We start from the raw sequence: 15,629 nt of genomic DNA, 5'->3' as shown, positions 1-15,629 counted from the left end.
ATGAGGGGGCGTGCTTCATTGTGATGTCAGCACAGATTGGATTCATGAGGGGGGCGTGCTTCATTGTGATGTCAGGACAGCTTGGATTCATGAGGGGGGCGTGCTTCATTGTGATGTCAGCACAGATTGGATTCATGAGGGGGGCGTGCTTCATTGTGATGTCAGGACAGCTTGTATTCATGAGGGGGGCGTGCTTCATTGTGATGTCAGCACAGATTGGATGCAGTCATAGATATGTATTTTTTTTCTAATGGTTCACTTTTATCCTCTCTCTTCCTCTTCTGTAGGTGTCTGGTGGACCGTGAGCCTCGTGGAAGGAGATGATGATATGAGATGACTTGGGACATTTGCATTAGATGATCGCGGAAGTAGAAGAAGATTATGGAGAGAACCAACGATTGAGACTGTTGGTTGCCATGCTGAATACAGCGGATGATGAATACTGCATTCTGGGATTGTTTCCGTTTTACCACTTTTTTTTCTCCATGTTCTCAACCCTCTGATACACTGAGCTCAGGACAGAGCTGAACTGTGGGGGAAACCTTAAGCAGTGAAATATAGTCACTGTGTCTTCTATGGGAACTGCCAAGTCAGACTACAGAATACTTCTGTTTTTAGTTCCAGATAATTTACACTGAACAAAAATATAGAAACGCAACATATAAAGTGTTGTTCCCATGTTTCATGAGCTGAAATTAAAGATCCCAGACATTTTCCATACGCACAAAAAGTTTATTTCTCAAAATATTTGGTGCAGAATTTTGTTTACATCTTTGTTAGTGAGCATTTCTCCTTTGCCAAGATAATCCATCCACCCGACAGGTGCGGAATATCAAGATACTGATTAAACAGCATGATCATTACATAGGTGCACCTTGTGCTGGGGTAATATAAGATATGTCGTAAAGGTGCAGTTTTGTCACACAACACAATGTCACAGATGACCCAAGTTTTAGGAGACCGATTGGCATGCTGACTGCAGGACTGTCCACCAAAGCTATTGCCAGAGAATTTAATGTTAATTTCTCATCTCCAACGTCGTTTTAGAGAATTTGCCAATTCGTCCATCCGGTCTCACAACCGCAGACCACGTGTGAACCACGTCAGCCCAGGACCTCCACATCTGGCTTCTTCCCCATCAGGATCGTCTGAGACGAGCCGGACAGCTGATGCAACTGTGGGTTTGTGCTTCTCAGGGAAGCTCATCTACTTAGCCTTGACCTGACTGCAGTTCGGCGTCAGTAACCGACTTCAATGGGCAAATGCTTACCTTCGATGGCCACTGGCACGCTGGAGAAGTGTGCTCTTCACAGATAAATCCTGGTTTCAACTGTACCGAGCAGATGGCAGACAGAGAGTGTATGGCGTCTTTCAGCGGTTTGCTGAAGTCAACGTTGGTAACAGAGTGCCCCATGGTGGCGGTGGGGTTATGATATGGGCAGGCATTAACTACGGACAACGAACACAATTGCATTTTATTGGTGACAATTTGAATGCACTGAAATACCGTGACGAGATCCTGAGGCCCGTTGTCGTGCCATTCACCCACCGCCACCCCCTCATGTTTCAGCAAGATAATGCACGGATCTGTCACAAGGATCTATACACAATTTCTGGAAGCTGAACATTTCCCAGTTATTCCATGACCTGCATGCTGCCACCCATTTAGAATGTTTAAGATGCTCTGGATCGACGTGTACGACAGCGTGTTCCAGTTCCGGCCAATATCCAGCAACTTCGCACAGCCAATGAAGAGGAGTGGAACAACATTCCCCACCAATCAACATCCTGATCAACTCTGTGTGAAGGAGATGAGGCATTGTGAACAGAGTGTCCCATGGCAAATGGTGGTCACACCAGATACTGACTGGTTTTCTGCTCCACAGACCCATATCTGTATTCCCAGTCATGTGAAATCCATAGATTAGGGCCTAATGAATTTATTTCAATTGACTGATTTCCTTATATGACCGGTAACTCCAGTGAACATCTCTTGAAATTGTTGCATGTTGCGTTTGATATTTTTGTTCAGTGTAGGTAGAGTGGAGTGATGTTTTTATGGCATTTGGTTGATTTCGTAACCAACAAATCACACAAATCATCATTGTCTGTGTCCCAAATGACACCCAATCCCCTATGTAGTGCAATACCTTCGACCAGAGTACATTTACATTTAAGTCATTTAGCAGACGCTCTTATCCAGAGCGATTTACAAATTGGTGAATTCACCTTCTGACATCCAGTGGAACAGCCACTTTACAATAGTGCATCTAAATCATAGTGCACTACATAGGGGAATAGGGTGTCTTTGGAATCTATCCCTTCTCTGCATTCCCAAGCCAGGGCGGCAGGATAGCCTAGTGGTTAGAGCATTGGACTAGTAATCAAAAGGTTGCAAGTTCAAATCCACGAGCTGACAAGGTACAAAATCTGTCGTTCTGCCCCTGAACAGGCAGTTAACCCACTGTTCCCAGGCCGTCATTGAAAATAAGAATTTATTTCTAACTGACTTGCCTGGTTAAATAAAGGTAAAATTCCAGTGCTCCCATCTATAGATTGACACAATACTGGTATACACTGAGTGTACAAAACATTAAGAACAACTTCCTCATATTGAGTTGCAACTCCTTTGCCTTCAGAACAGCCTCAAATCACCGGGGAATGGTGTCGAAAGCATTGTACAAGGATGCTGGCCCATGTTGACTCCAATGCTTCCCACAGTTGTGTTAAATTGGCTGAATGTCCTTTGGGTGGTGGACCATTCTTGATACACATGGGAAACTGTTGAGTGTGAAAAACCTCAGCAGAGTTGCAGTTCTTGACACAAACCTGGCACCTACTTATATCTGAGATATAAAAAGATCAGGAAACATGTACAGTACCAGTCCAAAGTTTGGACACACCTCATTCAAGGGTTTTTCTTTATTTTTACTATTTTCTACATTGTAGAATAATAGTGAAGACATCAAACTATGAAATAACACATATGGAATCATGTACTAACTCAAAAAAAGTGTTAAACAAATTAAAATATATTTTAGATTTTAGATTCTTCATGGTAGCCTCCTTGATGACAGCTTTGCACACTCTTGGCATTCTCTCAACCAGCTTCACCTGGAATGCTTTTCCAACAGTCTTGAAGGAGTTTCCACATATACTGAGCACTTGTTGGCTGCTTTTCCTCATCGCAAACCATCTCAATTGGGTTGAGGTCAGGGGATTGTGGAGGCCAGGTCATCTGATGCAGCACTCCATCACTCTCCTTCTTGGTCAAATAGCCCTAACACAGTCTGAAGGTGTGTTGGGTCATTGTCCTGTTGAATAACAAATGATAGTCCCACTAAATGCAAACCAGATGGGATGGTGTATTGCTGCAGAATGCTGTGGTAGCCATGCTGGTTAAGTGTGCCTTGAATTCTAAATAAATCACAGACAGTTTCACCAGCAAAGCACCCCCACCCCATCACACCTCCTCCACCATGCTTAACGGTGGGAACCACACATCCGGAGATCATCCATTCACCTACTCTGCGTCTCACAAAAACACAGTAGTTGGAACCAAAAATCTCAAATTTGGACTCATCAGACCAAAGGACAGATTTCCACCAGTCTAATGTCCATTACTTGTGTTTCTTGGCCCAAGCAAGTCTCTTCTTCTTATTGCTGACCTTTAGTGATGGTTTCTTTGCAGCATTTCAACCATGAAGACCTGATTCACACAGTCTCCTCTGAACAGTTGATGTTGAGATGTGTCTGTTACTTGAACTCTGTGAAGCATTTATTTGGGCTGCAATGTGAGGTGCAGTTAACTCTAATGAACATTTCCTCTGCAGCAGATGTACCTTTGGGTCTTCCTTTCCTGTGGCGGTCCTCATGAGTATCAGTTTCATCATAGTGTTTGATGGTTTTTGTAACTGCACCTGAAGAAACTTGAAAGTTTCTTGACATTTTCCATATTGATTGACCGGAAAAAAGTTAAAGTAATGATTGACCGTTGTTTCTCTTCGATTATTTGAGCTGCTCTTGCCATAACATGGACTTGGTCTTTTACCAAATAGGGCTATCTTCTGTATATTCCCACCTACCTTGTCACAATACAACTGATTGTCTCAAACGCATTAAGAAGGAAATAAATTCCACAAATTTACTTTTAACAAGGCACGCCTGTTAATTGAAAATCATTCCAGGTGACCTCATGAAGCTGGTTGAGAGAATGCCAAGAGTGTGTGCAAAGCTATCATCAAGGCAACAGGTGGCTACTTTGTAGAATCTGAAATATAAAATATATTTTGATGTAGCACGTTATTTTGGTTACTACATGATTCCATATGTGTTATTTCCTGGTGTTGATGTCGTCACTATTATTCTACAACGTCTGACAAACGCCGCTCTCGCTTTGTCACCTTTCACCACAGGAAGTGTTACTTCGACGGTGGATTAAGATGCATCCATAGCAACATCACAAAACATCTCTAGATTAAACTGACAGGTTTAAAAAAAAAAGAAGTTATATTCGTATTTTATTATGCTAATTCATTTTCCACGGGGGTGTGGCCATCGACCTTAGGTGGTTTAAGTCTTTTGTCTTGCCCATTCACCCTCTGAACGTACACAATCCATGTCTCAATTATCTCAAGGCTTAGACATCCTCCCCTTCATCTACAATGATAACGTTCACCTGGTCAGTCTGGTGGAAAAGAGCAGGTGTTCATAATGTTTTGTCTACTCAGTATGCACACCAGACCAAACCACCAAGCTGAACATGTCAATATTTCACCTTTTTTATATATACACTGCTCAAAAAAATAAAGGGATCACTAAAATAAATAGATTTGGCACCTAACTCTTCACCTTTCATCACGTTTTACCTAGGTTACATCCTTATTTGTTATTTCATGTTCAAAACTTAAATTACAAATGGACCACTTTGTATTGAACAGTATTTTTGTATGTTAGGACTCTTGTTCACTACGGCACATTATTGTATAATATTGATCATTGAATATTGATTATTGTCAAGTGAGATTAATAGTTTTATCGCACAACTTTATAATACAATACTTATTGATTTATCTGGATGAAAGACCATTTTGTAATTCACATCTTGATATTTTATAGCCTTTATAATGATTTAAGAGATGTATTTTATCTAAAGTGTATTGTTAAGAATGAACGGACCAATGAACTAGATGGAGTATGTAACAACATGTTTTTGTTACAGAGGGGAAAGCTGTGCTCAGAACCCCACTGCCTGCCTTCACTTGCAGAGATGTCGTTTTTCTTTTCCTGTCTTCTATGGGAGGCAGAAACAAATGTGATACTAAGTAAGTCATTCCACGAAAGGTTCGGTTTATGGGTGGGGTTACTGTTACATAAGAAACATGATTGGTTGGTTCGGGAACCAAGGAGAACTCCACTGAACATTTATTTTGTCCAGAAAACAGTTAGTCAAATAGCCACCAACTATCTGGGTTTGAGACTGTCATCACTTCCTCCTCGGTCAGAACTATGCCTTACATTCCACGGTCATATTCAGCAGGTACCAAAACGGAATAAGATACACTGAAACAGGAAGGGACTACCCGAAATTATCCAATAAGAAATGGTTGTTTTTTTTTCTGTTGCCAAATGTCTTTTTCGCTACGTTATGAAACGGTGTGCACTAATGAATGCGACCCTGTAGATGGATCACATGAGCTGGTTACATTATACTTCTGGTTCAGGTTGACTTTGTTCAGATGTGTTACTATTAACTCTATTAATTGATGGCACTTCAACTCTCTGCTCTGTTTTTCTATCCTTGGCTGCATCATAGATGGCACCATATTCCCTTGTATTACTTTTGACCAGGGCCCGTTGTGAATACGATGCCCTTTTCACCAGGGCCCGTAGGGAATACGATGTCCTTTTGACCAGGGCTCGTAGGGTATACGATGCCCTTTTAACCAGGGCCCGTAGGGTATACGATGCCCTTTTGACCAGGGCCCGTAGGGTATACGATGCCCTTTTGACCAGACCCCGTAGTGTATACGATGCCCTTTTGACCAGGGCCCGTAGGGTATACGATGCCCTTTTGACCAGGGCCCGTAGGGTATACGATGCCCTTTTGACCAGGGCCCGTAGGGAATAGGATGCCCTTTTGACCAGGGCCCGTAGGGAATAGGATGCCCTTTTGACCAGGGCCCGTAGGGAATAGGATGCCCTTTTGACCAGGGCCCGTAGGGAATAGGATGCCCTTTTGACCAGGGCCCGTAGGGAATAGGATGCCCTTTTGACCAGGGCCCGTAGGGAATAGGATGCCCTTTTGACCAGGGCCCGTAGGGAATAGGATGCCCTTTTGACCAGGGCCCGTAGGGAATAGGATGCCCTTTTGACCAGGGCCCGTAGGGAATAGGATGCCATTTTGACCAGGGCCCGTAGGGAATACGATGCCCTTTTGACCAGGGCCCGTAAGGAATAGGATGCCCTTTTGACCAGGGCCCGTAAGGAATAGGATGCCCTTTTGACCAGGGCCCGTAGGGAATAGGATGCCCTTTTGACCAGGGCCCGTAGGGAATAGGATGCCCTTTTGACCAGGGCCCGTAGGGAATAGGATGCCCTTTTGACCAGGGCCCGTAGGGATTACGATGCCCTTTTGGGACACATCCCTTGTCTTCATAAACAACACAAGGGCTCCCGAGTGTCGCAGCGGTCTAAGGCACTGCATCGCAGGGCTCGAGGCGTCACTACAGACCCTGGTTCGATTCCAGGCTGTATCACAACCGGCCGTGATTGGGAGTCCCATAGGGCGGCGCACAATTGGCCCAGCGTCGTCCGGGTTAAGAAAGGTTTTGGCCGGGGTAGGCCGTCATTGTAAATAATAATAATTTGTTCTTAACTGTCTTGACTAGTTAAAGGTTAAATAAAATGAATAAAACCACCAGCTGATGGTAAAGTGTGATATTGATGTCCATGTTCACAAATCGTTCAGGTGTTCTATGTAACGGTATTATGTACAACTCAACTGTCGTCATCACAGTGTTCTGATTCAATTCTACCTATCCAAGGCGTTTGGTCCACCCACTCTGCTCTCATACAACAGGTCAAGCAGAAGAGGAACAGTAGCACTGTTGAGGTCAATTCAGAAAGTAAACACAATTCCTAATTTTCCTCATTGAAGAGAATTGGATTTAGAATTGAAATGTCAATGTACTTCATGAATCGACTGGATCCAAATGATAGTGCTGCAATCAACAGTTTGTTTTCTCGGTGTCAGTACTCTCTGTGTAGTCGGTGTCTGGCACGGTCTGTGTAGTCGGTGTCTGATACAGTCTGTGTAGTCGGTGTCTGTGTAGTCGGTGTCTGTCTGTGTAGTCGGTGTCTGGTACGGTCTGTGTAGTCGGTGTCTGTCTGTGTAGTCGGTGTCTGTCTGTGTAGTCGGTGTCTGGTACGGTCTGTGTAGTCGGTGTCTGTCTGTGTAGTCGGTGTCTGTCTGTGTAGTCGGTGTCTGTCTGTGTAGTCGGTGTCTGTCTGTGTAGTCGGTGTCTGTCTGTGTAGTCGGTGTCTGTCTGTGTAGTCGGTGTCTGTCGGTCTGTGTAGTCGGTGTCTGGTACGGTCTGTGTAGTCGGTGTCTGGTACGGTCTGTGTAGTCGGTGTCTGGTACGATCTGTGTAGTCGGTGTCTGGTACGATCTGTGTAGTCGGTGTCTGGCACGGTCTGTGTAGTCGGTGTCTGGTACGGTCTGTGTAGTCAGTGTCTGGTACGGTCTGTGTAGTCGGTGTCTGGTACGGTCTGTGTAATCTTCAGTTATCAAAAACAGAGTACAGAGAAGTCTATTCATCTTTATTTTGTCTCTAAACTTCAAAAATAAGAACAAACGTAATATTCAAAACGATCCCTTTCTCACAGTACTTCCGATATATTGGTCTGGTCAAAATAGAGTTTGGTCTATTATTATTTAGTCTAAGCTTGTGTCTCACAATACACAGTTTATGCTATTAAAATAGATTCAATTAAAAATAGATGATCATTTTCAAATATCTGCTGTTAACTTGGTAACTTTTTACAAGTTAAAGAGAAACAGCAGGAGACTACTAAAGGTAAAACATAAACACTAGCTTCAGGGGTTTAAAGGTACCGTTACACAATATAAGTGCCGTCCAAGGAGCACTTTTATTAAAACATTTTACAACAAAAATTTTAAATGTTGATACTCTGTTTTCTACCAAATGGAATTGATGATGATGATGTTGTAGTAGAGGGATGCATCCGAGGAACCCAGGGCTCGGCGGTGGTGACGATGACAGCAGGATAAACAGTTGTCCACCAACTGTCCACCTTCTCCAGCACAGTGGCCCAATAAAAACCAGTGAGTTGGCTGATGGAAGATCTGAAGAGATGAAGAGAAAATGAAGTCCATTTAATATGTCATCTTTTTAACATTCATACGTTATATTTTTGAGGGGGGGGGAAACTTTGTGAATGGTACTCGATTCAGATGCAGATTCAGTTTTGTTTTGGTCCCCTTAACGGGAACAAAAGAACACGCTGCAATGCCTCACAGCTGCTCTAATATATATTTGATCGCATTTGTATTGAGTAAAATATATCTTAATTAGTGTCTTCTATTCAAAGTGTAAAGCTGAAGCGATAGAAATGTAAAGGTTATTTCCGGTTTACGTCGACATGCAGCGTTTTTCATGAAGGCTGTCTCCTGTACAGCTGAACTTCTGCCATGCACATTACATAGAGCCCTGGATCTGTTTTAATGGTACTTTTGGGAGGCTATCCCTGTCCCTTTTGGGAGGGACAGGGATAGTGTCGAGATGGGGAGGGAGGGACAGGGATAGTGTCGAGATGGGGAGGGAGGGACAGCGATAGTGTCGAGATGGGGAGGGAGGGACAGGGATAGTGTCGAGATGGGGAGGGAGGGACAGGGATAGTGTCGAGATGGGGAGGGAGGGACAGGGATAGTGTCGAGATGGGGAGGGAGGGACAGGGATAGTGTCGAGATGGGGAGGGAGGGAGGGATAGTGTCGAGATGGGGAGGGAGGGACAGGGATAGTGTCGAGATGGGGGGGAGGGAGGGACAGGGATAGTGTCGAGATGGGGATGGAGGGACAGGGATAGTGTCGAGATGGGGATGGGGAGGGAGGGACAGGGATAGTGTCGAGATGGGGAGGGAGGGACAGGGATAGTGTCGAGATGGGGAGGGAGGGACAGGGATAGTGTCGAGATGGGGAGGGAGGGACAGGGATAGTGTCGAGATGGGGAGGGAGGGACAGGGATAGTGTCGAGATGGGGAGGGAGGGACAGGGATAGTGTCGAGATGGGGAGGGAGGGACAGGGATAGTGTCGAGATGGGGAGGGAGGGACAGGGATAGTGTCGAGATGGGGAGGGAGGGAGGGACAGGGATAGTGTCGAGATGGGGGAGGGAGGGAGGGAGGGAGGGACAGGGATAGTGTCGAGATGGGGAGGGAGGGAGGGACAGGGATAGTGTCGAGATGGGGAGGGAGGGACAGGGATAGTGTCGAGATGGGGAGGGAGGGACAGGGATAGTGTCGAGATGGGGAGGGAGGGACAGGGATAGTGTCGAGATGGGGAGGGAGGGACAGGGATAGTGTCGAGATGGGGAGGGAGGGAGGGACAGGGATAGTGTCGAGATGGGGAGGGAGGGAGGGACAGGGATAGTGTCGAGATGGGGAGGGAGGGAGGGACAGGGATGGTGTCGAGATGGGGAGGGAGGGAGGGACAGGGATGGTGTCGAGATGGGGAGGGAGGGAGGGACAGGGATGGTGTCGAGATGGGGAGGGAGGGAGGGAGGGACAGGGATGGTGTCGAGATGGGGAGGGAGGGAGGGACAGGGATAGTGTCGAGATGGGGAGGGAGGGAGGGACAGGGATAGTGTCGAGATGGGGAGGGAGGGAGGGACAGGGATAGTGTCGAGATGGGGAGGGAGGGAGGGACAGGGATAGTGTCGAGATGGGGAGGGAGGGAGGGAGGGAGGGACAGGGATAGTGTCGAGATGGGGGAGGGAGGGACAGCGATAGTGTCGAGATGGGGAGGGAGGGACAGGGATAGTGTCGAGATGGGGAGGGAGGGAGAGACAGGGATAGTGTCGAGATGGGGAGGGAGGGAGGGACAGGGATGGTGTCGAGATGGGGAGGGAGGGAGGGACAGGGATGGTGTCGAGATGGGGAGGGAGGGAGGGACAGGGATAGTGTCGAGATGGGGAGGGAGGGAGGGAGGGACAGGGATAGTGTCGAGATGGGGAGGGAGGAAGGGACAGGGATAGTGTCGAGATGGGGAGGGAGGGAGGGACAGGGATAGTGTCGAGATGGGGAGGGAGGAAGGGACAGGGATAGTGTCGAGATGGGGAGGGAGGGAGGGACAGGGATAGTGTCGAGATGGGGAGGGAAGGAGGGAGGGAGGGACAGGGATATTGTCGAGATGGGGAGGGAGGGAGGGAGGGACAGGGATAGTGTCGAGATGGGGAGGGAGGGAGGGACAGGGATAGTGTCGAGATGGGGAGGGAGGGACAGGGATAGTGTCGAGATGGGGAGGGAGGGACGGGGATAGTGTCGAGATGGGGAGGGAGGGACAGCGATAGTGTCGAGATGGGGAGGGAGGGACAGGGATAGTGTCGAGATGGGGAGGGAGGGACAGGGATAGTGTCGAGATGGGGAGGGAGGGACAGGGATAGTGTCGAGATGGGGAGGGAGGGACAGGGATGGTGTCGAGATGGGGAGGGAGGGAGGGACAGGGATGGTGTCGAGATGGGGAGGGAGGGAGGGACAGGGATGGTGTCGAGATGGGGAGGGAGGGAGGGACAGGGATAGTGTCGAGATGGGGAGGGAGGGACAGGGATAGTGTCGAGATGGGGAGGGAGGGAGGGACAGGGATAGTGTCGAGATGGGGAGGGAGGGAGGGAGGGACAGGGATAGTGTCGAGATGGGGAGGGAGGGAGGGAGGGAGGGACAGGGATAGTGTCGAGATGGGGAGGGAGGGAGGGACAGGGATAGTGTCGAGATGGGGAGGGAGGGAGGGACAGGGATAGTGTCGAGATGGGGAGGGAGGGACAGGGATAGTGTCGAGATGGGGAGGGAGGGACAGGGATAGTGTCGAGATGGGGAGGGAGGGAGGGACAGGGATGGTGTCGAGATGGGGAGGGAGGGAGGGACAGGGATGGTGTCGAGATGGGGAGGGAGGGAGGGACAGGGATGGTGTCGAGATGGGGAGGGAGGGAGGGAGGGACAGGGATGGTGTCGAGATGGGGAGGGAGGGAGGGACAGGGATGGTGTCGAGATGGGGAGGGAGGGAGGGACAGGGATAGTGTCGAGATGGGGAGGGAGGGAGGGCCAGGCATAGAGACAAGAAGGGGCGGGAGGGAGGGACAGGGATAGTGTCGAGATGGGGAGGGAGGGAGGGACAGGGATAGTGTCGAGATGGGGAGGGAGGGAGGGACAGGGATAGTGTCGAGATGGGGAGGGAGGGAGGGAGGGACAGGGATAGTGTCGAGATGGGGAGGGAGGGACAGCGATAGTGTCGAGATGGGGAGGGAGGGACAGGGATAGTGTCGAGATGGGGAGGGAGGGAGGGACAGGGATAGTGTCGAGATGGGGAGGGAGGGAGGGACAGGGATGGTGTCGAGATGGGGAGGGAGGGAGGGACAGGGATGGTGTCGAGATGGGGAGGGAGGGAGGGAGGGAGGGACAGGGATGGTGTCGAGATGGGGAGGGAGGGAGGGACAGGGATGGTGTCGAGATGGGGAGGGAGGGAGGGACAGGGATAGTGTCGAGATGGGGAGGGAGGGAGGGACAGGGATAGTGTCGAGATGGGGAGGGAGGGAGGGACAGGGATAGTGTCGAGATGGGGAGGGAGGGAGGGAGGGACAGGGATAGTGTCGAGATGGGGAGGGAGGGAGGGACAGCGATAGTGTCGAGATGGGGAGGGAGGGACAGGGATAGTGTCGAGATGGGGAGGGAGGGACAGGGATAGTGTCGAGATGGGGAGGGAGGGAGGGACAGGGATAGTGTCGAGATGGGGAGGGAGGGAGGGACAGGGATGGTGTCGAGATGGGGAGGGAGGGAGGGACAGGGATGGTGTCGAGATGGGGAGGGAGGGAGGGACAGGGATAGTGTCGAGATGGGGAGGGAGGGAGGGACAGGGATAGTGTCGAGATGGGGAGGGAGGAAGGGACAGGGATAGTGTCGAGATGGGGAGGGAGGGAGGGACAGGGATAGTGTCGAGATGGGGAGGGAGGAAGGGACAGGGATAGTGTCGAGATGGGGAGGGAGGGAGGGACAGGGATAGTGTCGAGATGGGGAGGGAAGGAGGGAGGGAGGGACAGGGATATTGTCGAGATGGGGAGGGAGGGAGGGAGGGACAGGGATAGTGTCGAGATGGGGAGGGAGGGAGGGACAGGGATAGTGTCGAGATGGGGAGGGAGGGAGGGACAGGGATAGTGTCGAGATGGGGAGGGAGGGACAGGGATAGTGTCGAGATGGGGAGGGAGGGACAGGGATAGTGTCGAGATGGGGAGGGATGGACAGCGATAGTGACGAGATGGGGAGGGAGGGACAGGGATAGTGTCGAGATGGGGAGGGAGGGAGGGACAGGGATAGTGTCGAGATGGGGAGGGAAGGAGGGAGGGAGGGACAGGGATATTGTCGAGATGGGGAGGGAGGGAGGGAGGGACAGGGATAGTGTCGAGATGGGGAGGGAGGGAGGGACAGGGATAGTGTCGAGATGGGGAGGGAGGGACAGGGATAGTGTCGAGATGGGGAGGGAGGGACAGGGATAGTGTCGAGATGGGGAGGGAGGGACAGCGATAGTGTCGAGATGGGGAGGGAGGGACAGGGATAGTGTCGAGATGGGGAGGGAGGGAGGGACAGGGATAGTGTCGAGATGGGGAGGGAGGGACAGGGATGGTGTCGAGATGGGGAGGGAGGGAGGGACAGGGATGGTGTCGAGATGGGGAGGGAGGGAGGGACAGGGATGGTGTCGAGATGGGGAGGGAGGGAGGGACAGGGATGGTGTCGAGATGGGGAGGGAGGGAGGGACAGGGATAGTGTCGAGATGGGGAGGGAGGGAGGGACAGGGATAGTGTCGAGATGGGGAGGGAGGGAGGGACAGGGATAGTGTCGAGATGGGGAGGGAGGGAGGGAGGGAGGGACAGGGATAGTGTCGAGATGGGGAGGGAGGGAGGGACAGGGATAGTGTCGAGATGGGGAGGGAGGGAGGGACAGGGATAGTGTCGAGATGGGGAGGGAGGGAGGGACAGGGATAGTGTCGAGATGGGGAGGGAGGGACAGGGATAGTGTCAAGATGGGGAGGGAGGGACAGCGATAGTGTCGAGATGGGGAGGGAGGGACAGGGATAGTGTCGAGATGGGGAGGGAGGGACAGGGATAGTGTCGAGATGGGGAGGGAGGGACAGGGATAGTGTCGAGATGGGGAGGGAGGGAGGGACAGGGATGGTGTCGAGATGGGGAGGGAGGGAGGGACAGGGATGGTGTCGAGATGGGGAGGGAGGGAGGGACAGGGATAGTGTCGAGATGGGGAGGGAGGGAGGGAGGGACAGGGATAGTGTCGAGATGGGGAGGGAGGAAGGGACAGGGATAGTGTCGAGATGGGGAGGGAGGGAGGGACAGGGATAGTGTCGAGATGGGGAGGGAGGAAGGGACAGGGATAGTGTCGAGATGGGGAGGGAGGGAGGGACAGGGATAGTGTCGAGATGGGGAGGGAGGGAGGGAGGGACAGGGATAGTGTCGAGATGGGGAGGGAGGGAGGGACAGGGATAGTGTCGAGATGGGGAGGGAGGGAGGGACAGGGATAGTGTCGAGATGGGGAGGGAGGGAGGGACAGGGATAGTGTCGAGATGGGGAGGGAGGGACAGCGATAGTGTCGAGATGGGGAGGGAGGGACAGGGATAGTGTCGAGATGGGGAGGGAGGGAGGGACAGGGATAGTGTCGAGATGGGGAGGGAGGGAGGGACAGGGATGGTGTCGAGATGGGGAGGGAGGGAGGGACAGGGATGGTGTCGAGATATGGAGGGAGGGAGGGACAGGGATGGTGTCGAGATGGGGAGGGAGGGAGGGAGGGACAGGGATAGTGTCGAGATGGGGAGGGAGGAAGGGACAGGGATAGTGTCGAGATGGGGAGGGAGGAAGGGACAGGGATGGTGTCGAGATGGGGAGGGAGGGAGGGACAGGGATAGTGTCGAGATGGGGAGGGAGGGACAGGGATAGTGTCGAGATGGGGAGGGAGGGAGGGACAGGGATAGTGTCGAGATGGGGAGGGAGGAAGGACAGGGATAGTGTCGATGGGGAGGGAGGAAGGACAGGGATAGTGTCGAGATGGGGAGGGAGGAAGGACAGGGATAGTGTCGAGATGGGGAGGGAGGAAGGACAGGGATAGTGTCGAGATGGGGAGGGAGGAAGGACAGGGATAGTGTCGAGATGGGGAGGGAGGAAGGACAGGGATAGTGTCGAGATGGGGAGGGAGGGAGGGACAGGGATAGAATCGAGATGGGGAGGGAGAGAGGGACAGGGATAGAGTCGAGATGGGGAGGGAGGGAGGGACAGGGATAGTGTCGAGATGGGGAGGGAGGGAGGGACAGGGATAGTGTCGAGATGGGGAGGGAGGGACATATGTAAATATGTATAGGAAAGACCCCAGACCAAGACTGACCCTCCACCTCCAAATTCATCCCGCTCCAGAGTACAGGCCGCGGTGTAACCCTCATTCATTCGACGATAAACACAAATCCGACCATCACCCCTGGTGAGACAAAACCGCGACTCGTCAGTGAAGAGCACTTTTTGCCAGTCCCGTCTGGTCCAGTGACGGTGGGTTTGTGCCCATAGGAGACGTTGTTGCCGGTGATGTCTGGTGAGGACCTGCCTTACAACAGGCCTACAAGCCCTCAGTCCAGTCTCTCTCAGCCTATTGCGGACAGTTTGAGCACTGAGGGAGGGATTGTGCGTTCCTGGTGTAACTTGGGCAGTTGTTGCCATCCTGTACCTGTCCCGCAGGTGTAATGTTCTGATGTACCCATCCTGTGCAGGTGTTGTTACACGTGGTCTGCCAGTGCGAGGACGATCAACTGTCCGTCCTGTTACCCTGTAGCGCTGTCTTAGGTGTCTCACAGTACGGACATTGCAATTTATTGCCCTGGCCACATCTGCAGTCCTCATGCCTCCTTGCAGCACGCCTAAGGCACGTTCACGCAGATGAGCAAGTACCCTGGGCATCTTTCTTTTAGTGTTTTTCAGAGTCAGTAGAAAGGCCTCTTTAGTGTCCTAAGTTGTCATAACTCTGACCTTAATTGCCTACCGTCTGTAAGCTGTTAGTGTCTTAACAACCGTTCCACAGGTGCATGTTCATTAATTGTTTATGGTTAATTGAACAAGCATGGGAAACAGTGTTTAAACCCTTTACAATGAAGATTTGTGAACTTATTTGGATTTTTACGAATTCTCTTTGAAAGACAGCGTCCTAAAAAAGGGATGTTTATTTTTTTGCTGAGTTTTTCATTGAGGTAATATGTCAGACATAAAACAACATGTGGAATTTTAATTTAATTTCATTGCAGATGGTCTGTCCACAGCCAGGCCTTATTACAGTTTGTCAGCAGATGGTCTGTCCAC

The 15,629-nt window shown here is 50.7% G+C and overlaps 2 protein-coding genes across 2 annotated transcripts in view; one reads left to right on the top strand and one right to left on the bottom strand.

The window, feature by feature from the left end:
• Nucleotides 1–6,922, top strand: part of gnai3 (guanine nucleotide binding protein (G protein), alpha inhibiting activity polypeptide 3) — a 63,476-nt gene extending 56,554 nt beyond the window's left edge. The window contains exon 9 of the mRNA XM_064956241.1: nucleotides 288–6,922. The gene's annotated coding sequence lies outside the window, so the exon portion shown is untranslated. The remainder of the gene's footprint in view (nucleotides 1–287) is intronic.
• An 884-nt stretch (nucleotides 6,923–7,806) lies between these two features.
• The window catches only part of gnat2 (guanine nucleotide binding protein (G protein), alpha transducing activity polypeptide 2), a 40,844-nt gene continuing 33,021 nt past the window's right edge, over nucleotides 7,807–15,629 (bottom strand). The window contains exon 9 of the mRNA XM_064956242.1: nucleotides 7,807–8,368. The gene's annotated coding sequence lies outside the window, so the exon portion shown is untranslated. The remainder of the gene's footprint in view (nucleotides 8,369–15,629) is intronic.

The sequence above is a fragment of the Oncorhynchus masou genome, chromosome 33 (assembly GCF_036934945.1).
Source record: "Oncorhynchus masou masou isolate Uvic2021 chromosome 33, UVic_Omas_1.1, whole genome shotgun sequence".
In the NCBI taxonomy this organism is placed as follows: domain Eukaryota; kingdom Metazoa; phylum Chordata; class Actinopteri; order Salmoniformes; family Salmonidae; genus Oncorhynchus; species Oncorhynchus masou.
Note: the sequence above shows the minus strand (reverse complement) of the source record. Positions and strands in the feature narration are given on the sequence as shown.